This window comes from Cetorhinus maximus, chromosome 12 (genome assembly GCF_964194155.1).
Source record: "Cetorhinus maximus chromosome 12, sCetMax3.hap1.1, whole genome shotgun sequence".
Lineage (NCBI taxonomy): Eukaryota > Metazoa > Chordata > Chondrichthyes > Lamniformes > Cetorhinidae > Cetorhinus > Cetorhinus maximus.
The window spans coordinates 22016597-22041456 of NC_135890.1; the positions used below are offsets into that span (position 1 = coordinate 22016597).

Here is a 24860-nt window from a genome sequence, read left to right on the forward strand (position 1 = left end):
GGCAATTTGGCAAATCGGATCCAGAATTGGCTGAGTGGCAGGAAGCAGAGGGTGATGGTCGAGGGGTGTTTTTGTGACTGGATGCCTGTGTCCAGTGGGGTTCCACAGGGATTGGTGTTGGGTCCCTTGCTGTTTGTGGTATCTATAAACGATTTAGACTTGAATGTCGAAGGGTTGATCAGTAAGTTCGTGGATGACATGAAAATTGGTGGGGTGATAAATAGTGAGGAGGATAGCCTTAGATTACAGGAGGATATAGATGGGCTGGTCAGACGGGCTGATCAGTGGCAAATGGAATTTAATCCGGATAAGTGTGAGGTGACGCACTTGGGCAGGACAAACAAGGCACGGGAATACACGATGAATGGTAGGATCCTGGGAAGTACCGAGTGTGTACATGTCCACTGGTCCCTTAAGGTAGCGGGACAGGTAGATAAGATGGTTAAGAAGGCATATGGGATACTTGCATTTATTAGCTGAGGCATAGAATATAAGAGCAGGGAGGTTATGCTGGAACTGTATAAAACGCTGGTTAGGCCACAGCTAGAGTATTGTGTGCAGTTCTGAAATCCGCATTATAGGAAGGATGTGATTGCAGTAGAGAGAGTGCAGAGGAGATTTACCAGGATGTTGCCAGGGCTGGAGAGTCTTAGCTACGGGGAGAGATTGGATAGACTAGGGTTATTTTCCCTGGAACAGAGGAGATTGAGAGGGGACATGATTGAGATGTATGAGGGGCATAGATAGGGTAGACAGGAAGGAACTTTTCCCCTTGGTGGAGGGATCAATAACCAGGGGGCATAGATTTAAGGTAAGGGGCAGGTGGTTTAGAGGGGATGTGAGGAAGAATTTTTTCACCCAGAGGGGGTGGGAATCTGGAACTCACTTCCTGAAAGGGTGGTAGAGGCAGATACCCTCATAACATTTAAGGAGTATTTGGATGTGCACTTGCGATGCCATGGCATACAAGGCTATGGGCCTACTGTTGGAAAATGGGATTAGAATAGTTAGGTACTTGTTTGACCGGCGCAGACTCGATGGCCTGACGGGCCTTTTTCTGTGCTGTAGACGTCTATGACTCTATGACACGTGGGACTCGCCAGGGCCAATTCGACAGGGGGCTTTCTGAGGGAGGTGACCTCTGTGGGTGCCTGATCAGGAGAGCCCTTCCCCACTGAACCCACATGGAGGTCACCAGCTTTTACTGGGCAGCCTCCCCGATATGGCATAGCCACCTCCCTCCGCACCCCATACCTCAGGTAGAATATCAGCGTGGATAGGAATAGGGAGATAGTTGATGCATTTGTTTTAAGTAGCCATTAGTTGAAGATTGGTTAATTAGAAAGTTGTCTTCAACCTTCCCCATTCTGGAGAGAGTCAGGAAAGCAATGAGCATTCCACCTTCCACCTTCCCTCCCAATTCTACGGTGCCTACTGCCCACCTCCCAGCTCACTCCCGAGGGGGGAATTAAATTCCACCCAATATATTTTTATCACGCTCACTGTCCCAGACAATGGTTTTATTTAGTAACCTTGTTGCGCAATGACTCCACTTCCTTTAAAAGTTAAGCATTGAAAGTTAGGATGGAAGGCTTTGAGTGGACCTTAAACGAGTAAAATATCATTAACTCAAGTTCTGTGCATTAACACATTACACCAACTGGAAAAAGGTAGTTTTTTCTCCATTAATTCCACAGTTTGAGAATCCTAGCTTTTAAAGTATGCATGTGTGACTCTGAGCTCCACAATATTGGCTCCAGGAGGGTAGTTGGCAAAGAGGAGAAAAATTGCCCTCAGCAAGTTCCACTCCCATTCCTGTTTTAGTTTTGATTAAACAGGGGCAAATAGGTTGTACTGGATCTGGGAACATAGGAACAGGATGAGGCTATCCAGCTGATTGGCCAGTCAGTTAGATCTGCACTTCTACTCCATTTTCCCAACTTTTCTCAAATCCCTTGATACCCTGACCCAAGAAAAATCCTATCGATCTCAGCCTTGAAAGCTCCAACTGCCTCATCCTTTTGGGAAAGGGAGTTCCAATTTTCTACTACCCACCATGAAAAAGTGCTTCCTGATTTTTCTCCGAGATGGCGTTGCTTTAATTTTAAATGCTCCAATCATTTTAAATGCTCCAATCAGACCATCCTTCAATCTCCTGTATGCAAGGGAATGTAAGTCAATGGTGTCAATTTTAAGTTTACAAGGAGAAAAGCATGGGACGCCAGCCAGAAATGTGTTGGAATAGTCAGGTATGGAGGTGACAAAGATGAGCTGAGTTAGGGGCAGAGTCGGGTGGTATTCCAGAGGTAGACTTAGTTATGGCACAAATATGGAGCCGGAATCCCATCTTGGGGTCAAAAATCAATAACTAGGGGGCATAGATTCAAAGTAAGTGGCAAAAGAATTCAAGGAGAGTTGCAGAGAATTTCTTGTACCCAGAGGGTGGCAGGAATCTGGAACTCCTTGCCTGAAAAAGTAGTGAGAGGCAGAAACACTCATGGCATTTATGAAATACTTGGATTTTTTAAAAATTCTTTCATGGGATGTGAGCATCAGTGGTGGTGAGTCGCCTTCTTGAACCATCGAGTGCAGGAACACCCACAGTGCTGTTAGGAAGGGAGTTCCAAGATCTTGACCCAGCGACAGTGAAGGAACGCTGACATATTTCCATGTCAGGATGGTGAGTGACTTGGAGGCGAGCTTGCAGGTGATGGTGTTCCCATGTTTCTGCTGCCCTTGACCTTCTAGGTGGTAGAGGTTGTGGGTTTGGAAGGTGCTATTGAAGGAGGCTTGATGAGTTGCTGTAGTTCATTTTGTAGATGCTCTTGAAGTGCTGTAACCCGAAGGGCTACACACCAAGAGCTGGAAAGTGGCATTAAATAAGATAGCTCTCTTTTGGTTGGCATAGATAGGATGAAGTCTTCGATGGGTCTTAAAAGAAGTAGCTCGGGAGATAGTTGATGCATTTGTTTTAATCTTTCAAAATCCCCTAGATTCGGGGAAGGTTCCATTAGATTGGAAAATAGCAAATGTAACTCCTTTATTCAAAAGGGGAGAAAGACAGAAAGTGGGGGAGAATTTTTCCTATGGTGGGCAGGGAGGCTGGGTGGGAGCAGGCAGGGGCCAATTAAGGCCCACCCAGTGTAACGCGCGGCCAGTAGCGCTCAGCGCTACCTCTGCAGGCGGGGGTAGGAGGGAGAGTCGGGGCCTTCACTCTTTCGCTCATGAGCACCAAAGGATGCAGCAATCTCCCTAAGGTAGCTCCGTGCCTCAGAGAGATTGAATGGGTTACAAAACTTTTCAATAAATAAAGTAAAATTTTATTTAAACGTGTCCCCTCATGTGACAGTGTCACATGAGCTGGGACATGTTTGTGAAGTTAGGAAAAATTATTTATTTATTTTATGAAAGCTTCAGGAAACCTCATCTCGCCCATGGATGAGGTTTCCTGAAAAACACGAAGGCCGCTTGGGCTCTTCACCTGTCCGCCAACCTTAAGGTTGGGCGAGCAGCGTTGTTAACAAGTTAATTACTTTTTTAATGGCCTTAATAGGCTGTTGACAGTTTGGCAGGCATGCAGCCGCCTAACGAAATATCGAAATGACGCACGATGACATCAGGATGCACACCCAACGTCATCACGTCTCATTTTACGCATTGGCGTGTCGGGCCCGCCCCCGCACACCGACGGTAAAATTCTGCCCCAGGAAACTACTGGCCAGTTAGCTTAACAGCTGTCAGGGAAAATGTTAGAAGCTATTATTAAAGATGTATTGTGGGGCACTTGGAAAAACTCAAGGTAATCAGGCAGAGTCAACATGGTTTTGTGAAAGGCAAATCGTGTGTAACCAATTTATTGCAGAAGTAACATCTGCTGTCGATAAAGGGGAACCGGTAGGTGCACTGCACTTAGATTTTCAGAAGGCATTTGATAAGGTGTCACATCAAAGGTTATTGCGAAAAGTAAAAGCTCATGGTGTCGGGGGTAACATATTGGCATAGACAGAAGATTGGCTAGTTAACAGGAAACAGAGGGTAGGCATGAAAGGGTCTTTTTCTAGTTGGCAAGATGTAATGAGTGGTGTGTCACAGGGATCGGTGCTGGGGCCTCAACTTTTTACAATTTATTTGAACGACTTGGATGAAGCGACCAAAAGTATGATTGCTAAATTTGCTGATGATACAAAGATAGGTAGGAAAGTAAGATGTGAGGAGGATATAAAGAAGCTACAAAGGGATATAGATAGGTTAAGTGAGTGGGCAAAGATCTGGCAAATAGAGTAGCATCTAGGAAAATGTGAAATTGTCTATTTTGGCAGGAAAAATAAAAAAGAAGCATATTATCTAAATGGTGAGAGGTTGCAGAGCTCTGAGATGCATTGGGATCTAAATGTCCTCGTGCATGAATCGCAAAAGATTAGTGCACAGGTACAGCAAGTAATTAGGAAAGCTAATAGAATGTTCTCATTTATTGGGAGGGGAATTGAATACAAAAGTAGGGAGGTTATGCTTCAGTTATATTGGGCTTTGGTGAGACCACATCTAGAATATTGTGTACAGTATGGTCTCTCTATTTAAGGAATGATGTAAATGCATTGGATGCTGTTTAAAGAAGGTTTACTAGATTAATACTTGGAATGGGCGGGTTGTCTTATGAGGAAAGGTTAGACAGGCTAATCCTGTATCTGCTGGAGTTTAGAAGGGGTGACTTGATTGAAACATATAAGATCCGGAGGGTCTTGACAGGATGGATATGGAGAGGATGTTTCCTCTTGCGGAAGAATCTAGAACTAGGAGTCATTGTTTAAAAATAAGGGATCGCCATTTAAGACAGAAATGAGGAGGGTGTTTTTTCTCCCAGAGGGTCATAAGTCTTCGCTTCCTTTTGAGGAAGAGAGTTCCAGAGTCTTTGAATACTTTTAAGGCAGAAGTAGATAGATTCTTGATAAGCAAGGGGGTGAAAGCTAATAGGAGGTAGGTGGGAATGTGCAGTTGAGGTTACAATCAGATCAGACATGATCTTATTAATTGGCGGAGCATGCTCGAGGGGCTAAGTGGCCTACATCTGCTCCTAATTCGTATTGTTTGTAGGATGGGTTGAATGGCTCCCTTCCATGCTGTAAACTTTCTATGTTTTTTATGTTAATTAAACTTCTCCTCATAACATCACTCTCTAAGCCCGTCTCATTCTTGTAAATCTGCGCTTCACCTACTCCAAGACCAATATATCCTTCCTGAGGTGCAGAGACCAATACTGAATGCAGTACTCCAGATGAGGTCTGACTAAGGCTCTATACAATGGAATCATAACTTCCACCCCTTTATATCGCAGCTCAGTTGAGATAAAGGACCAAATTCCATCAACCTTTTTAATTGATCTTTGCAATGTCAAACCATAAGGTCAGCAGAATGTAGCTGACTCGATTGTTTCTGTCCCTGTGCTGGAACCCATTAGCACCTGAACTGTGATGAAATCAGAAGCCAGCAGAGATATAAAATGGACATCCTGCCACTCCTCAAATCTCTTGTATGAAAGTATATATTGGTCTGTGTTCTTTTCCAACCCCACTTGAGTTATTTCTGTCTCTCTTCTTCACAGCACCTAACCCGGCCTGCTCAATTTCTGCCAATGCCTTGGATCCCCAGCTCCCTCTGAGCATCAACTGAGATCAGGAACTGATAGCAAGTTGGAGGCAGATCAAATTCAAACAATCAACCCAGAAAGTCCCAGTGTTTAATTCACATCATCAGTCAACTCAACCTCAGATTCATCAGAACAGATGGGCTCTTACCTTACAAAAGCATGAGACAAGTTAAACTGATCTTCTTGGTTAGTTGTCCGTTAGCCTAGAAATTAAAAGATAATTGAAAGGTTAAATCATCTAAAAGAATGACAATGATAGTTGACTCTGCGGTCATAATCCACCAACCTTTGACCCCACCATCCTTGCAAGCAACCGCCCCATCCTCAACCTCCCTTTCTACTTTGACATCCTTGAACATGTTGCCTCCCAAATCCTTGGATCTCCCTGTTTTAATCCCTCCAATCAGGTTTCTGCCCCTGTCACAGTAGTGAAACAGCTTTTATCAAATGACATTCTATGTGACTATGACAAAGGTAAACTTTCCCTCCTCATCCTTCTCACCCTGTCTGCAGCCTTTGGTATGGTTAACCACAGCATCCTCCTCCAACGCCTTCCTGCTGTCATTCAGCTGGATCCATTCTCATCTTTCTAATCATAGCCAGAGAATCACCTGCCATGCTTTCCTGCCTGCTCCTGCGCTGTTTCCTCTGGTGCTACCCGAGTATTAACTTTGGCCCCCCTCCTATTTCTTATTTACATGATATCTCTCAGTGGCATCATTCAAAAACACAGCGTTAGTTTCCAGATGTATGTGGACCACCTCCAGTTCTACCTCACCCCTACCTCTCTCAACTCCTCCACTGTCACTACATTTTCAGACTACTTGTATGGCATCCAGTACAGGATGAGCAGAAATGTCCTCCATTTAAATATCAGCAAGATCATTGGTCCCCACTACAAACTCCATTATCTAGCCACCCACTATATTCCTCTGCCCGGCAACTGTCTGAGGCTGAACCACGCTGTTGGCAACTTTGGTGTCATATTTGACCAGAGATGGCATCCAACCATATAATTACACCATCATTAAGACTACCTATTTCCACCCTGTAACATCGTCCAAGTCCACCCCTTCCTCAGCTCATCTGCTGCTGAAACCCTCATCCAAGCCTTTGTTAGCTCCAGACTTGACTAGTGCAATGCACTCCTGGCTGGAATCTCATATTCTACCCAATGCTAACGTGAGGTTAACCAAACTCTGCTGCCCATTTACTTACTTGCATCAAGTCCCATTCACCCATCACTCCTGTAATTGCTGACTGACATTGCCTCTTAGTTAAGCAATATCTTGATTTTAAACTTATCATCCTTGTTTTCAAAACTTTCCAGCCCTAAAACCATTCAAGGTATCAGCTCTCCTCCAACTCTAGCCCCTTGAGCATCCGTTCTAATTGCTCCACCATTGGCAGTGATATCTTCAGCTACCTCGGTCCATAAGTGCTGGAATTTCCCCCTCTAAACCTCTTCACCTCTCCATTTCTCTTTCCTCCTTTAGGATGCTCCTTAAAACCTACCTCTTTGACCAAGCATTTGATCATCTGCCCTGATATTGTCTTATATGGCTTTATAACGCTCCTGTGAAGTGCCTTGGTGAATTTTATTGTAGTCTAATGGACTCCTCACTTTGACCGCTTATGGTCTACCACTCACTTGTTCTTTTCCTCAGCAACATATTTGCCTCCTTGTTAAGTGCTCGGAGAGGTTCCTTTTACACAAGATGCACCATGGAAGTTCTCACCACCAGCTCACACATCAAACTTTACCTTAATTTCAAAAATAGTGTTCAAAGTAGGAGAATGTCCTAAATGATTGTGCTCAAAAGCTTGGCCTCATTGGCAAAGGACTGACTCCCAGAACTTGTTTGCACCCATTTTCAGGCTTGGGGGTGGTGATTCGCGATTGGCCTGTGCCTGTTCCCGACAAGCTCTGTGCTGCCTTTTCAATTGAAAGATTTCAGCATGCAGCCCAGGGCAACTCACACTGGCTGGCTGGCTAGCTGTATACTCAACAGAGAGGCTAACAAGATGCAAGACTAGCACGTGTTCCAGCTGCTAGCCTCCAGTTCTTAAAGGCAGTCTGTCACTCTTAAAGGGAAGCTGCACTGAATGGAAGAAGCTGCTGCTAACTGTCACTGCCACAAATGGAGAAAAGAAAAATGGAGCACCAGGGCAGAGAAAGGGTCATGCGTTTCACCGATGCAGCACTGGAGAGACGCCATGTTTCCTTGAGGGCCAGGACACCATCAAGGAATGGTCTCCAAAGGGAATGGGCGTAGGCAGCTAGGGACATGAATTGAGGAACCTGGCCCCGAGGACCTGACAGCAGCACCAGGAGAAATTCAATGACCTCGCAAGGGTGATCAAGATCATTGAAAGCATCATCAAAGGACTCCTCATACCCACTCCATCACCAACCTCTCACACTGGTCAACGTACCACACCCCCATCAAGAGTCCCTCATACTCAAAATTCATGCTTAACATTCAGATACTACACCTCACGCACTTTTCAATGATGCCAAACTCATGCCCACATCTTGCTGCCTCCACATACCTCCAGCTATTCAGCAATGAATCAGCCAAACTCAGTGTGACACAATCACTAACGTTCTGTCCTCTCTCTTTCAGGACAAGGTGTTCCACAATAGATGAGAGTAAAGCCAACTGGGCAGGGGCAGGCATGCCTGCATCACCTAAACTTTATGGACTGGGTGGTGATGAGCACCATGGGAGCGGCTGCAACACAGACTTTAGCATCCCGCATCACAGAGCATTCAGGGTGTGGTATGTTGCTGTCTTATGCTCTCTCTCAACCCTCAGCTCACCTTCATCCTGGTGGTGTGACCGTGGTTCTCCTGCTTTACACCTGTTCCATAGCTACCTTTTTAGTGAGCCAGAGTCACGCCAGGCATTGCACCTGCTTCAGGTAGAGCCAGGAGAAGTGCTTTTGGAAAAGCCGTGGTAGGTACAGCCTTCTAAGCTGAGCCCTCTTCCTCCTCCTTCATCTTTGCAGGACATCCCCCCTCTGCAGCCCCTACTTCGTTGGTGATGTTTCAGACAGAGAGGCACTGCAATGTCAGCCCGCATGCCTCCTGGGGACTTCAGGTGACAAAACTCTCTGCCTTCCCTAAATGGAGATCACCAACAGACTTCCAATAACAAGCCACTGCACTTCCACCAACTTGGCCCTAGCAGAAGTTTTTTTTTTTTTTTGTAAAAATATACTTTATTCATAAAATATCTTCAATCACATTCCAAACCATTTCAAAAACAACATTACAAGGGTACAATCCAGGTTAAACTTTTACAAAATGTATCACCAGGTGCATCAGTACAAACAATATTACAATCATTTACAGCCTTTCATTTTGATCTGTACAGCCCGAGGGGCTCTAAACAGTTCCCAGTCTCTCGGTGCGCTGTGGTAGAAAGGTCTTAGACAGCGACCCTTCCCCATTGCGCCTTTGCGGCAGCTGCCCCAAGCTTTAGTGCGTCCCTCAGCACGTAGTCCTGGACTTTGGATTGTGCCAGTCCGCAACAATCGGTCGGGGACAACTCTTTGCGCTGGAAGACCAACAAGTTTCAGGCAGACCAAAGCGCCTCTTTCACCGAGTTGATGATCCTCCAGCTGCAGTTGATGTTTGTCTCGGTGTGTGTCCCTGGGAACAGCCCGTAGAGCACAGAGTCCTGTGTCACAGAACTGCTCGGGATGAACCTCGACAGCAACCACTGCATCTCTCTCCAGACTTTCTTTGCAAAGGCACAATCCACAAGGAGGTGGACAACGGTCTCTTCCCCACCACAGCCACCTCGAGGGCAACGTGCAGAGGGGGTGAGCTTCCTGGCGTGTAGGAAGGATCTGACGGGGAGGGCCTTTCTCACCACCAGCCAAGCCACGTCTTGGTGCTTGTTGGAAAGTTCTGGCGATGAGGCATTCTGCCAAATGACTTTGACAGTCTGCTCGGGGAACCATCCCACAGGGTCCACCCTCTCCTTATCCCTCAGGGCCTCTAGGACGTTACGTGCTGACCACTGCCTGATGGACTTGTGGTCAAAGGTGTTTTTCTGCATAAATTTTTCCACCAGGGACAGGTGGTACGGCGCGGTCCAACTACTTGGAGCGTTCCGCGGCAGCGTGGCCAGACCCATCCTTCGCAACACCGGGGACAGGTAGAACCTCAGCACGTAGTGACACTTGGTGTTTGCGTACTGAGGGTCTACGCACCGCTTGATGCAGCCGCACACAAAGGTGGCCATCAGTATGAGGGCGATGTTGGGCACGTTTTTTCCCCCTTTATCTAGAGGCTTGTACATCGCGTCCCTGCGGACACGATCCATTTTCGACCTCCAGATAAAGCGGAAGATGGCTCGAGTGATCGCCGTCGCGCAGGAGTCTGGAATGGGCCAGACCTGCGCCACGTACAGCAACAGCGAGAGTACCTCACACCTGATGACCAGGTTCTTACCCGCAATGGAGAGGGAGCGTCGCTCCCACATGCCCAGTTTCCTTTTCACCATGGCCACTCGCTCCTTCCAGTTTCTAACGCATGCCCCGGTCCCTCCGAACCATATCCCCAGCACCTTCAGGCCGTCAGCCCTGACAGTGAAGGGGACAAAGGATCGGTCAGCCCAGTTCCCAAAGAACATGGCCTCGCTCTTCCCACGATTTACCTTGGCTCCCGAGGCCAGTTCGAACTGGTCGCAGATGTGCATCAGTCTGCGCACCGACAGCGGATCCGAGCAGAAGACGGCGACGTCGTCCATGTACAGGGAGGCTTTTACCTGAGTGCCTCCACTGCCTGGGATCGTCACTCCTCTTATGCCCGGATCCTTCCTGATGGACTCGGCAAAGGGTTCTATGCAACACACGAAAAGAACAGGCGAGAGAGGGCAGCCCTGCCTGACTCCAGATTTAATAGGAAAGCTATCTGTTTCCCACCCATTGATTGAGACTGCGCTACTGATGTTAGTGTAGAGCAGTTGGATCCAATTTCGAATTCCCTCCCCAAAGCCCATTTTGGAGAGCACATCCCCCATGTAGGTGTGCGATATTCTGTCAAAGGCCTTCTCCTGATCCAAGCTGATGAGGCAGGTATCCACACCCCTGTCCTGTACATAGGCAATCGTATCCCTGAGCAGCGCCAGGCTGTCAGAGATCTTCCTGCCTGGCACAGAGCAGGTCTGGTCAGGGTGAATCACCAATTCCAGAGCGGATTTGACCCGGTTGGCGATGACCTTGGACAGAATCTTATAGTCCACATTCAACAGTGAAATGGGTCGCCAATTTCTAATTTCCTCCCTTTCCCCCTTGTGCTTGTAGATGAGGGTGATGATGCCTTTCCTCATGGATTCTGACATGCTGCCGGCCAGGAGCATACTCTCGTACACTTCTAGTAGGTCTGGGCCGATCAAGTCCCACAGAGCCGAATACAACTCCGCCGGCAAGCCGTCGCTTCCGGGGGTTTTACTCTTCTCGAAGGACTCGAGGGCCTTAGTCAGTTCATCAGGAGTTAGCGGTTTGTCCAGGCTCTCCCGCGTACTGTGGTCTAAGACCTCCATGATAGAGGACAGGAAGGACTGGGAGGCCGTGCTGTCCGTGGGCTTCACGTCATACAGTCCGGCATAAAAGGATTTGCTGATCCTCAGAATGTCGGACCGTGATGACTTTACTGAGCCGTCTTCTTCCTTCAGGCTGCTGATCACAGAGCGCTCTCTGTGTACCTTTTGGAAGAAGAAACGTGAGCACGTCTCATCCTGCTCCACGGAGCGGACCCTGGAACGGAAGATGATCTTGGAGGCCTCCGAGGCAAAGTGCGAGGCTTGCTGGCCCTTCACCTCTTGGAGCTCCTCCTTGACATCGACCCCCATCGACTGCAGCCGGAGCAGATTCTGCATCTTTTTCTGGAGTCGGGACATTTCCCTCTGTTCCTTTCTAGCTTTCTGGGTGCCTTTGCGGATGAAAAACCTCTTGATGCTTCCCTTGATCACTTCCCACCAGTGTGTCAGGGACTCAAAGAGGGGTTTCACGGTTCTCCAACCTTTGTAATCCCTCTTGAGCTCCTCAATGTTCTCTGGGGTCAGCAGTTGCACATTTAGCTTCCATGCCCCCCTGCCCACCCTCAGGTCCGTCTCCAAGTGGCAGTCCGCCAGTAGGAGGCAGTGGTCAGAGAAGAACACCGGCTTGACCTCGGTGGATCTGACTGTGAATGCACGGGACACAAACAGGAAGTCTATCCTGGAACGAATGGACCCGTCTGGCCGCGACCAGGTGTATCTACGCTGCGCTCCGTCTGCAGGGTTGCTGAAGACGTCGTGCAGCTTGGCATCCTTAACTGTTTCCATCAGGGATCTGGACGTAGCGTCCAATCTGCTTCCGGCCCTGCCGGATCGTCCAGCCGCATCGATGATGCAGTTGAAGTCCCCGCCCAGAATGACCGGCCTGGAGGTCGCCAGCAGCAGTGGGAGCTGCTGAAAAACCTCCAGCCGCTCAGCCCCTTGTGCCGGGCCATACACGTTAATTAACCGGAGTGGAGCGTTCTTGTACATTACGTCTGCTACGAGGAGTCGCCCGCCCACCACCTCCTTGACCTCGGAGACGGTGAAGTTGCCTCCCCGCAGCAGAATACCCAGGCCGGAGGAACGAGAGTCGTTTCCGCCCGACCAGATCGATGGCCCGTGGGACCACCATCGTGACCATTGCCTGTAGGAGCTGAGGTGCGGTATCGCACACTCCTGCAGAAACAACAGGTCAGCTTTGACCTTGGCTAGGTAGTCCAAGGTCGCAACACATCGCGTAGTAGATTTAATGCTACGCACATTTATGGATGCAATCTTTAAACCCATTTTAAAGCATTTATTCTCCTACCAAACCCACTGTCTCTGAGAGTCCCAGACCTTTAGTCTGCTCCTTCATACCCGTAGTGAGCTCAAATTCCTTCACTTTGGATGGGCTGAGGTAGATCTCCTTGGCCGTGTTCTGCTCCGGTGGCATCTGGAGGTTCACGTAGAGAGCGGGTTTTGAGATGACCTTTGCTGGAGAAGCTTCTCCAAAACTCACCCCCTCTGGGGTGTTGCTGTTCCCGGCTTCCTGGAGCTGGGGTGCGATGATTGCCTCACTGCTCCCAGATTCCAGGGGCTGTGGTGCACTGGCCTCCTCAGGTTGCAGGCAAAGTTGGGGTGCGCTGGTCTCCTTGTTGTCTCCAATTTTCTGGAGCTCGGGTGTCTCGTCCTCCAACGCCCTGGAGCTTTGCCGCCTCTTCTGTCGGTGCCGCTCTGGCACTTCATCATCCGAAGAGCTGCTGCCCTTGTCATCCGTGTCGGATGGGAGACGCCTCTTGCCGCTTCTCTGGGAAACGCCTTTGCTTCTTCTTCGCTCCCTCTTACTTTTCTTGTTCTTCACCGTCCGCCACTCCCCCTGCTGCTTTTCCACTGCTGCCTCCTCCTCCATTGATTCGCTGTCCTGAGGACTGGGAGGTTCAGGGGGTAGTGCTGTTGATTGGCTCTCTGTTGCCTCAATCTCTTTCTCCACCTTGTCTCTCTCTGTGTCCTCCTTTGTCCCGTTGAGCTCCCTGGGGGCCTTGGTGGTTGGAGTGACACGAAACATTTCTTCTGCTTCCCCCTGGTCGGCTTTGGCTGCCTGTGCGTAAGTACGGCAGCGTTTGGGGCAGGTCCTGTAGAGGTGACTTGCCTCGCCACACAGGTTGCAGCACTTGGCCTGTTTGCAGTCTTTTGTCTGGTGCCCTTCCTGTTTGCAGATCTTGCAGAGGGAGGCGCTGCAGTTGGCCGCCACATGACCAGCCTTGCCGCATGAGCGACAATGCTTGGGTTGCCCAGCGTAGACCAGGTAGCCCCGGTTTCCCCCGATAGCGAAACTGGAGGGAGGGTGGAAAATGGCTCCCTTACCATCGGTCTTTAGCGTGACCTTAAACAGGCGTTTGCCTGTCCAGATCCCCAAGTCGTCTCGAATCTCGGTGCCGCTCCCCACCTTATCGAAGTACCTGGTGAGGAAGGTGACCACGTCGGCGACAGGGACGAAGGGGTTGTACACATGCACCATCACCTCACGTTCCCGTTGCAACGGCAGAGAAAAGTGCGGCTCCGCCGTCAGGATCTTCATCTCCGGCAGGTCTCTCTTCTCCTCGAACACCCTCAGGAGCCGGACGCAGTCTGCCACCCGCTTGAACGTCACGTCAAAATAACCACCTTTGCGGGAGTCGTGCAGGGTGAAGATCTCCGTAGCTTGGAAGCCGCACGCCTTCAACAGGATCCTCCTGGTGAAGAAGCCCCGATCCATAGGTGATCCTCCTTCGCTGTGGTTCACCGTGACTCGGACGGTGATAGGTAACCCACGGTATGGATTTGGATTGCGATTGGTTATCGCCCTTCCATCCCGACCTTGCCTTGGCAGGACCATGGTGTCGCCCCTGCAACACTTGATCTTAGCCAAAAGGCCGAGAAGCGATCAGAAGTAAAAAAAAAACTCTTTGGAGTTATCAACAGTCACAGATTGCAACTCTTTTGAGTACAATCACAGTTCTTGGTTTCCAGGAGTGGGACATGAACCCACAACCCTCTGATTCAAAGGCGAGGGTGCTATGGACTGAGCCACAGCTGACACCTCCCTTCTGATCACCTTCTGATCGAGAAGTGATCAGAAGTAAATGAAAAGCACCCCTCCTGCAAGCTGGATGCCTGTACCTTGAAAAGCGCTAAGTGTGGGTTCCTTGTGCAGCTGAATGCATATTAAACTGAGACTGGTTAGCAAAGGCATCCCATGGATTAGGTGGTTGAAGTTTCAGCAACATGAATCAAATCAGATGGAATGGTTGATTGACATCAATGCTAGACCTCACCTCCCAATACCAGTGCACACACGGCATGCCCATGCTAGTGCCCAGCAGCATGGGGTGCTGTGTGGAATGTGCCAGGAGTTGCTGACAGGACAGCCTGTGCTATTTTATGCCTTTGGGGCTTCCACAGCACTGACATCAGGGGCACTTGAGCCCAATTTCACAGCTGTTATGAGCCATGGGACCCAATGAGCTAATTGTAATTGAGTATAAGGAAATTGAGGAGTGAACTGTTCCTGTGTAACTGAAGTGATTACTTTATTCTCAAAGCTGTGAATTATTCAGTATATTGTCACTGAGTGCAGCGAATGTGGATTTACTGCAGCTATTTCAAAGTGTTTCTTTTATATGCAGTTTTGGCTTAGTGTGTTTAAATTCAGTCACAGAACATAAGCAGTTGAAAATAAACACAACTGTAATCTGAATCCCTGTATCATGCTTATTTCTATGTAAGGCTGTAATTGTCATTGGCTAGAGGCTGGAGATAGAAATAATTCAAATTTAAACAATGCTGTCTGATTGATTCAGATTTAAATTTAAATGGCCAGGTACTCAAAATCCAAGTAATCCCCTAACTCTTCTCTAGAGAATGAAATAAGGTGCTGCGTTTGAATCCGACAGTGAATTTCAAAACCTCTGTGAGGAGAAGCCTGTCAATTTGAATCATCTGAGATACAGTTCAGATCAGATCCTGATTCCTGCAGGGCCAAAACTTTTTTGAAAAGAAGTACATTATAATAAAAAGGTACTTATCAAGGGTTAGCTCACTACCCTTTCATTGTCATTTAACTTGAAGGGCTCAGTAGAAATATATTACTGGGCCACCTTTCCCAACGGTGCTCCCATCCCATTGCTGGAACTTGGTTGAAAGTGCAACAGGAATCTCATTGATGCCACACTTAGAACAATGTTACAGAAATGTTACACGGAGTGTAGCTCTGAGCTAATTTAATTACAATTTGTACATTTGTTACTTATTTAATTTTTCATCTTTTGGACGTTATCCACTCATTTAATCCCCTTTCACACCCCAGGCAAACACATATCCTACCCTCTCTTTTAATCTTTATCCACAGGCCATAAGCATCCAGCCAGCATCTACTCTGTGAAGCCCCTTGAAATTTATTTTATGTTTCAATTAGATCGCCTCTCATTCTTTTAAACTCCAAAGAACATAGACCAGTCTACTTAATCTCTCCTCATCGAACGATCTCTTCATCTCAGTCGAGTAAACCTACATTGCACGCCCTTTAAGGCAAGTTTATGGACAGGATTTTCACTTTGGTGGGCGCTCGAGCGTGAAATGCCATGTGATGACGTCGGGCAAGCGTCCCCACCTCAATGCGCAGTCACGCGATAGTTCGGTCGGCGGGCACGCGCAGGAATCAGCAGCATGCCCGCCGGTAATTAGAAGGCCATTAAAGTATTAATTAACTGAAATTTTTCACTGCCCGTCCAACCTGTCGGTTGGCGGGCGAGCGAAAAGGCCAAGCGGCCTATGCATTTTTAGGAAACCTCATCCACGGGCGGGATGAGGTTTCCAGCAGCAAATAAAAATAAAGTAAAAAATTTTACATCTCTTTCGTAACATGTCCCTGCTCATGTGACAGAATCACATGAGGGGAAATGTTTTTTAACATTTTAAAATCCTTCATCTTTTTTTCAGAACTCTTCATCTCCCTGAGGCAGCTCTGTGCCTCAGGGAGCTTTTCCAGCGCGCACCCGCGCACATTTTGTGCAAATTTCCCCACCCGCCCTCCTCCGTCCCCCCCTCCCCCCCCATCCCCCGCACAGGCAGCGCTGAGCGCTGTAGCACAAGTTTAATGCTGGGCGGGCCTTAATTGGTCCGCCAGCATGAAATCGTGGTCCAGCCCCAATTGCGGGCAGCAGTCGGCTTCCTGATTGCCCCTGCCTGCCCCCGCCAAGCCCGCCCAACAAGGACAAAATTCTGCCCTATATCCTTCAGTATAAGGAGACCAAAGCTCTATACAATACTCCAGTTAACGACTCATCAGGGTCCTTTATTCTTATACTCTAATTATTTTGTAATAAAGGCTAACACACAACCTGTGTCTCTAATTGCTTGCTCTACTTCTATTTGCTTTCTGTGTTTGGTATGGAAGTATACCCCTCGGTCCCTCTGAATGCCTACATTTCCCAGTCTTTCACCATATAAAAAATATTCTGTTCTCCTATTTTCTTACCAATTGATTAACTTCATACTTCTCCGCATTATATTCCATCTGCCACATTCTTATTCAATCAAGTGGAGACGGGTGGTGTAATGGAAATGTCAGTAGACTAATAATCCAGAGGCCCAGGTTAATGCTTTGAGGGCATGGGTTCAAATCCCACCATGGCAGCTAGTGGAATTTAAATTCAATTAATAAGATCTGGAATATAAAGCCAGTCTCAGTAGTAATGACCCTGAAACTGTTGTCAATTGTTATAAAAACTCACCTGGTTTATTAATGCCCTTCAGGGAAGGAAAACTACCATCCTCACCTGGCCTGGCCTACATGTGACTCCAGACCCACAGCAATGTGGTTGACTCTTAACTGCCCTCTCCAATGGTCTAGCAAGCTGCTCAGTTCAAGGGCAATTAGGGATGGGCAACAAATGCTGGCCTTGCCTGTAATGCCCACATCTCATGAAAGAATCACCTCTTCAGAGCTTACTTTCCTACTTGAGTTTGTATCATCAGCAAACTTGAATAAATTAGATTTGACCCCCTCACTAAAGTCACTGACATAGATTGCAAATAGCTGTGGGCTTCACAGCTGAGATACTCATTACCCTGTCGTGGACTCTACCTACCGATTTAAACTCCTTCCACAGCCCACGGACGCGAGAGACAAACTTTTCTATAAATACCGGCTGAACCCCAAAGAGAATCAAGAAAAACTTTGAAATATTCACCTATCCTTCCAACCATGCACTTGTTTGCCATTGTATTCAATGGAAATTTTGTTCAATACCCTAACTTGCAGGAGGGAAATGGCCCATCCGGGTCCTATACATGGATCTCAATGAATTGGCTAGTTCAGCTTCATAGCTTCTTATATCACCCTGAAAAAAGTGACCTGTCAAAAGACCTGTTTAGTTTTATTTGTTTGGGTTAGAAAATAAAGAGAGAAAATGACCATTTATTGTTTGGCTGGCGATCATTCAACTGTCAGTTGAAATGTCAACTCACATTGTCTCAGCAGTCAATCTGTTAACCAGTCCAATCCCTTTTCCAGAGTCTGCTATATTGGTGGCTCATACGCTTCTTTGACTCAGAAGACTGTGGGTTCTAAGCCTCCTTTTATTCATTCTGGGATGTGGGTGTTGCTGGGAAGCCCACACTTACTGCCCTTCCCAAGTTGCTCTTAACATGGTGGTAGTGAGCTGCCTTCTTGAACCGCTGCAGTCTGTGGAGTCAAGGTATTCACAGTGCTAAAAACAAAAAAAAAACAAAAACAAACACTCGAAACGTCAACTCTTTTCTTCTCCGCCGATGCTGCCAGACCTGCTGAGTTTTTCTAGGTAATTCTGTTTTTGTATTCACAGTGCTGTTAGGTAGGAGGTTCCAGGGTTTTGAATCTATAACAGTGAAGGAATGGTGATATTTTTCCAAGTCAGAATGGTGTCTGACTTCGAATGGAATTTGAGGCTGGTCATGTTCCCATACACCTGCCACGCTTGCCCTTCTAGGCAACAGGGTCGTGGGTTGAGGAGGTGCTGTTGTAGCAGCCTTGGCAAATTATTGCAATGCATCTTATAGATGGTACACATTGCAGCCATTGTGCACAGGAGGTGGAGGGAGTGAATGTTTAAGGTGGTGGTTGGGTTGCCAATCAACCAGGCTTCTTGAACGTTGTTGGATCTGTACTCATCCAGGCAAGTGGACAGTATTCCATCAGAGTCCTGATTTGTCCCTTGTAGATGATGGACAGGCACTCACTCACCACAGAATACCCAGCCTCTGACCTGCTCTTATAGCCCTATGTGGCTGGTCCAGTTAAGTTTCTGGTCAATAGTGACATTCAAGATTTTGGGGGATTCAGTAATGGTAATGCTGTTGAGCATCAAGGAGAGGTGGTTAGATTCTCTCTTGTTGGAGGTGGCCATTGTCTGGCCCTTCATGGGATGTGGATGTCGCTGGCTAGGCCAGACTTTATTGCCCATCTCTAATTGCCCTTGAGAAGGTGGTGGTGAGCTGCCTTTTTGAACCACTGCAGTCCATGTGATGTCAGTGCACCCACAGTGCTGTTAGGAAGAGAGTTCCAGGATTTTGACTCAGCGACAGTGAAGGAACAGCAATATATTTCCAAGTCAGGACGGTGTGTGGCTTGGAGGGGAACTTCCAAGTTGTGTGTCCCCATTGGTTTAGTACCCTTGTTCTTCTAGGTGGTAGTGGTCATGGGTTTGGAAGGTGCTGTCTAAGGATCCTTGGTGAGTTTCTGCAGTGCATCTTATATATGGTACACACTCTTGCCACTTGTACGTTGGTGGTGGAGGGAGTGAATGTTTGTGGATGTGGTGCCAATCAAGCGGTCTGCTGTGTCCTGGATGGCATCAAGCTTCTTGAGTGCTGTTGGAGCTGCACTCATCCAAGTAAGTGGAGAGCATTCCATCACACTCCTGACTTGTGCCCTGTAGATGGAGGACAGGCTTTGGGGAGTCAGGAGGTGAGTTACTCATTGCAGGATTCCTAGCCTCTGACCTGCTCTTGTAGACACAGTATTTATTTGGCTGTTCCAGTTCAGGGAATTCAGCAATGGCAATGCCATTGAATGTCAAGGAGCGATGGTTAGATTCTCTCTTGTAGGCGTTCACTCACTTGTGTGGCACGAATGTTACTCGCCACTTGTCAGCCCAACCGTGGATATTGTCCAGGTCTTGCTGCATTTGGACATGGACTGCTTCAGTATCTGATGAGTTGCGAATGATGCAATCATCCGCGAACATCCCCACTTCTGACCTTATGATGGAAGGAAGGTCACCGATGAAGCAGCTGAAGATGGTTGAGCCAAGGGCATTACCCTGAGGAACTCCTGCAGTGATGTCCTGGAGCTGAGGTGAATGACCTCCAACAACCACGACCACCTTCCTTTGTGTTAGGTATGACTACAGCCAGCGGAGAGTTTTCCCCCTGATTCCCATCGACTCTAGTTTTGCTAGGGCTCCTTGATGCCACACTGGGTCAAATGCTGCCTTGATGTCAAGGGCAGTCACTCTCACCTCACCTTGGGAGTTCAGTTCTTTTGTCCATGTTTGAACCAAGCCTATAATGAGGTCAGGAGCTGAGTAACCCTGGCAGAACCTGGAATGAACATCAGAGAGCAGGTTTTTGCTAAGCAAGTGCTGCTTGATAACACTGCTGATGACCTCTTCCATCACCTTACTTATGATCGAGAGTAGACTGATGGGGCGGTAATTGGCCGGGTTGGATTTGTTCTGCTTTTTGTATAAGGACATACCTGGGCAATTTTCCACACAGCCAGGTAGATGCCAATGTTGTAGCTGTACTGGAACAACTTGGCTAGGGGCGCAGCAAGTTCTTGGGCACAAGTCTTCAGTACTATTGCTGGAATATTGTCAGGACCCATAGCCTTTACAGTATCCAATGCCTTTAGCCATTTCTTGATATCACATGGAGTGAATCAATTGGCTGAAGACTGGCATCTGTGATGCTGGGGACCTCTGGAGGAGGCCAAATTGGATCATCCACTCAGCAATTCTGGTTGAAGATTGTTGCAAACACTTCAGCCTCATCTTTTGCACTGGGCTCCCCCATCATTGAGGATGGGAATATTTGTGGAGGCTCCTCCTCCAGTGAGTTGTATTGTCCACTACCATTCACGACGGAATGTTGCAGGACTACAGAGCTTAGGTCTGGTCTGCTGGTTGTGGAATCATTTAGCTATGTCTATCGCTTGCTGCTTATGCTGTTTGGCATCCTAGTAGTCCTGTGTTGTAGCTTCACCAGGTTGACACTCATTTTTAGGTATGCCTGGTGTTGCTCCTGGCATGCCCTCCTGCACTCTTCATTAAACCAGGGTTGATCCCCTGGCTTGATGGTAACGGTAGAGTCGAAGATATGCCGGGCCATGAGGTTAGATTGTGATTGAGTACAATTCTGCTGCTGCTGATGGCCCACAGTGGCTCAAGGATGCCGAGTTTTGAGTTGCTAGATCTGTTCAAAATCTATCCCATTTACCACGGTGGTAATGCCACACAACATAATGGAGGGTATCCTCAATGTGAAGACAGGACTTCGTCTCCACAAGGACTGTGCAGTGGTCACTCCTGCGCTGATACTGTCATGGACAGATGCATCTGCGCAGGCAGGTTGATGAGGATGCGGTCAAGTATGTTTTTCCCTCTTGTTGGTTCCCTCACCACCTGCCGTAGACCCAGTCTAGCAGTTATGTACTTTAGGACTCGGCCAGTTTGGTCAGTAGTGGTGCTACCGAGCCACTCTTAGTGATGAACATTGAAGTGCCCCACCCAAGGTACATTCTGTGCCCTTGCCACCCTCAGTGCTTCCTCCAAATGCTGTTAAACATGGAGGAGCGCTGATTCATCAGCTGAGGGTGGGGGGCGGTACTTGGTAATCAGCAGAAGGTTTCCTTGCCCATGTTTGCTGGAGTCGATGTTGAGGGCTCCAGGGCAACTCCCTCCTGACTGTATACCACTGTTCTGCCACCTCTGCCTTGTCTGTCCTGCCAGTGGGGCATCCAAATTCTGAGAATTAACTTTTTAAAGTGCCTTCTTCAGGAAGTTTTCAGCGAGACTCAGACTGGAATCACATTTCCTCTCCCTTGGAGCTATCAGCGCAAATTGGAGTCTCTCCGCTCTCTGTTCCTCAGTGAGATATCTGTACACTGACTGGTGGGGCCACCCCCTGTCTCAGGAGATATCTGTACATTGACTGGTCTCTCGCAGGGAGATATCTGTACACGGACTGGAGTCTCTCAGCTCCCTGTCTGAGGGCACAAACTAGAATCTCAGTCCCTTCTCCCTCAAGGAGATACCTGTGCATTGATTGGCTCCTCAGTTCCTTACTGTGATATCTGTACATGGACTGGCTTCTCTCAGTCCCCTCTTCCCTCAGAGAGATATATATATATATACACTGACTGAGTTCTTATGATATATGTAGATATTTTGGATATTATTGTGTGTCAGCTTGAGGGATTCCTTCTTTCACACAGTGGGCAGTATTTAACAGAGGCAATGGGAATCTCACCTGCCAGCTGGACAGCCAGCAAGATCCCACATCACCTCCTATCGGGAATGGCCCGACAACTTAAGTGCCCCACCCCACTCCAGAAGTCCACAGCAAACCTCGGCAGGGTTTGCTTTTCAGGTGTTCTGCATGGGAAGTCCCCTGCCTGCCGCTGGGTGAATACCAGAGGTGGAAGGTGAGGCCCTGAAGTGGGAATTAATTGCAGGGCAGGAAGATCATCACGCGCCTACCGGCCCAGGACTTAATTGGGGCAGAGGAGGGAAGGCAGCACTGTCCCCACCCGCCACCCTCCCACCCGATTAAACGCCTCCCTCCACCACCAAACTTACCGGAGGGAGGGCATTAAATTCCGCCCAGTGTGTGAGAAATGTATCCTGATGCGATATCCTGTGAGAGGAACACTATCAATAACATCCCTTTAACGGACTCCAATTCCAAACTTTGCTATGCAATGATGGCCCCTTAGCAGCTGTTTGAAGTGATGTCCCAGTGCCTTCTCCCACCCAGCACACAAAGCTCCCAAAACAATTACTGACATCAATGCCAGACCTGGAGAGGCTGCCCGGTTCCACCACTCAGGGTGTCTTCGAAAGCCCCCTCTCTTTTCTGTGTGAGACAGAATGTCAGTTCTGCTGGTGACTGGTTCTCTGTAATCTATCTCAGTCACTGTGACTCAGGCTCCAACCTTTAAGCATTGCCAACACCCAGACACTAAAAATGACTGGGAACTTGTATAGCAGAAAATACTGGGCCTTGATTTCAAAATGCTAATCATGTCCCATAACAGGTTCTTCTGCCGCCCATCCACCCAGGTTCCTCCCTTATTCTTAATGTGTTTATGGTTCTGCCACTGAGTCCCTTTGTAAGTCCGCTATATGGCTATTGTTCTGGTCTCTAGACAGCTGTAATTTAAATAAACACACACAGGTCAAATATTAACAGACACTAATACAGACAGACATGCACACAGGCACAGAATTATCCATACATGCACACTCAGACAAATGCATCCTCACACACAGACTAACAGGCATACAGTACTCATACATACACACACGTGTAGTGACTGGAGGGGAAAGCAGGGAATTACTTTCAGCATTTACAGAACTTCTATCTATAATATCAGGTCAGAGTGTCAGTTCTGGGATGCAGGATGGTTCTTCACCATCACGAGTCTACACTGAGATCTCCTGCAACTCCATCCTGCCAGTTCTTGTCTAGCCAGGAGACACTGCTTCCCCAATCCTCAGTAAGTATCCTTCACTAAGCAGCCGGCTTTGAGTTCCTCAGTATTTATTAATCTACGACAGAGCCACTTCTCACCAGATCGAGACCTTCCAATCTTTCCCACAGCCGCGGCCCATTAGCCCTGTACAGGATGATTAGCTCCAGGACCCAATCACACCTGCCAGGCAGGAGACATTTCTAACAAGTGTTCTGATAGCATAGTGTGGGGTTGAGGTGGAACAATGCTCCCACTGGAGAGCTCAGAGCTGTAGAAACAAACACAAGTTGCAGGTTCTAAGCACACCTGTGCTTCTTAACTCTATAAGAGACAGAGAGGCAGACATACTGGCCTGTGTACAGTACTGAACTATTAGTACACCTGGCACAGCTATCAAAGAAATGCTCCATCTCCTCAGGGTCACAATAATGTTGTCCAATTCTACAGCAGGTTGCATTCTCAGAACATTCTCTGCTTTTGTTTTTCAGCTTCCTCCAGTCTTGTCTCCATTTCCTCCCTTCCCCCGCCTGACAAAATGGCCGACTCCAGCCAGAGGAAAGGTTCCACAACCACTTGCTGTGGTTACATACACCACCCATTCCTTGGGTAGAGCCTAGAGAGTAAATGCCAGCAGGGCGCTCAATATGGAAGGCACCGCTTCCGAGCCTGACCTTGTTCTGACCTCCTGTTTATTTATCTCCGCAGATTACCAACAGCTGATAGTTAACCTGGGTTTCCAACACCCTGAGCAAAAAAAAGAGGCAGATTCACACTCTAGGATGGGTGAGGATTTAAGATATGACCTGCAGTGTCTGATTCACATGTGGGTTGGGAAGAGTGTATGGAGAACTTTATGGAGCAGTGCTTGAGGAAGTCCTGCATGAGGCAAGGAAGTTGCTGGACTAATGGGCTGAGTGGCCTTTCCATATTCCAAGAATTTTCCACCGGACGGTGGGTGGGAGTGGTGGGGGGAGTGGCGGTTAAAACCACCCACAGACTCCGAGCTACAGTAGAAGAATTAGGTAAAATAGACAAAGTCTGGGATATTATGGAGACTCTTGGAGTAGCAGTGAGAGATAGGTTGGCAGAGGGATATAGGAACTGAGTTCTACACAATGAGGCCTGAGATGGCTGAAAGCTGGGGGTTGGAGGGGAAAATGTTGGCTTAATTAAATGACTTTTAATGAGGCTTCAAGTAACACCAGACAGCTGGAGGTATTTTCCTGTAGCGCCTTCAGCAGGTGCCCTCTCCAGCAATGTATCATTACAGTTTGGTACAAAAGCGTAGGAATTACTCAGTGTCACTGTTATCTTGTAGCACCCCTGACCTCAGCCATTGCAAAGTCTTGCCAATGAACTACTGTGACACCGATGTGGTTATCAGAACCCTCCCATTTCATTCCAGGGGTGTTTTGCCTGAAGGCACATCCTTACCTCATTGTCTGCAGATGCTTCATCCTGAACCGTGTCCTTGGCAGTTTTTATCACTGGTGCTTTGCCACTACCTTCCACTCTCAGGAACAGGCGAGCAGACAAGCCTGCCTCAGCCAGAGCAGAAATGAGCCTCTACTGTTAGTGTTATTCTGAACCACACACTAGCTATCTAGCGAACTGATCTAAACAGCACCACCCCGCCCCCTACCCCGCCCCCAAGTACTGTCTTTGCAATATTCTGGCTAGCTCATAAACATATCCAACTCTGGCTGGACATCTACCGAGAGGTTTTCTCACATGACCTCATCCCTCCAACTGCCCCGCCCCCAAGTTTCCACCATTGGTCACCTGGCATATCCATCCTTTCATGGAAATCGGAAAACAAATTCCTTTTTGTTTCATTGGCAGTCAAGACTCATCCAATCTCTTTCCTCTAGCTCCAATATTTGAAAAACTAATAAACAAAACTGTT

The 24860-nt window shown here is 47.9% G+C and overlaps 1 protein-coding gene across 2 annotated transcripts in view; it reads right to left on the reverse strand.

Moving 5' to 3' along the window:
• The window catches only part of shank3a (SH3 and multiple ankyrin repeat domains 3a), a 1183771-nt gene that overhangs the window by 1129490 nt on the left and 29421 nt on the right, over positions 1–24860 (reverse strand). For both annotated transcript variants that reach the window (XM_078553129.1, XM_078553130.1), the window contains exon 2: positions 5793–5847. The gene's annotated coding sequence lies outside the window, so the exon portion shown is untranslated. The remainder of the gene's footprint in view (positions 1–5792; positions 5848–24860) is intronic.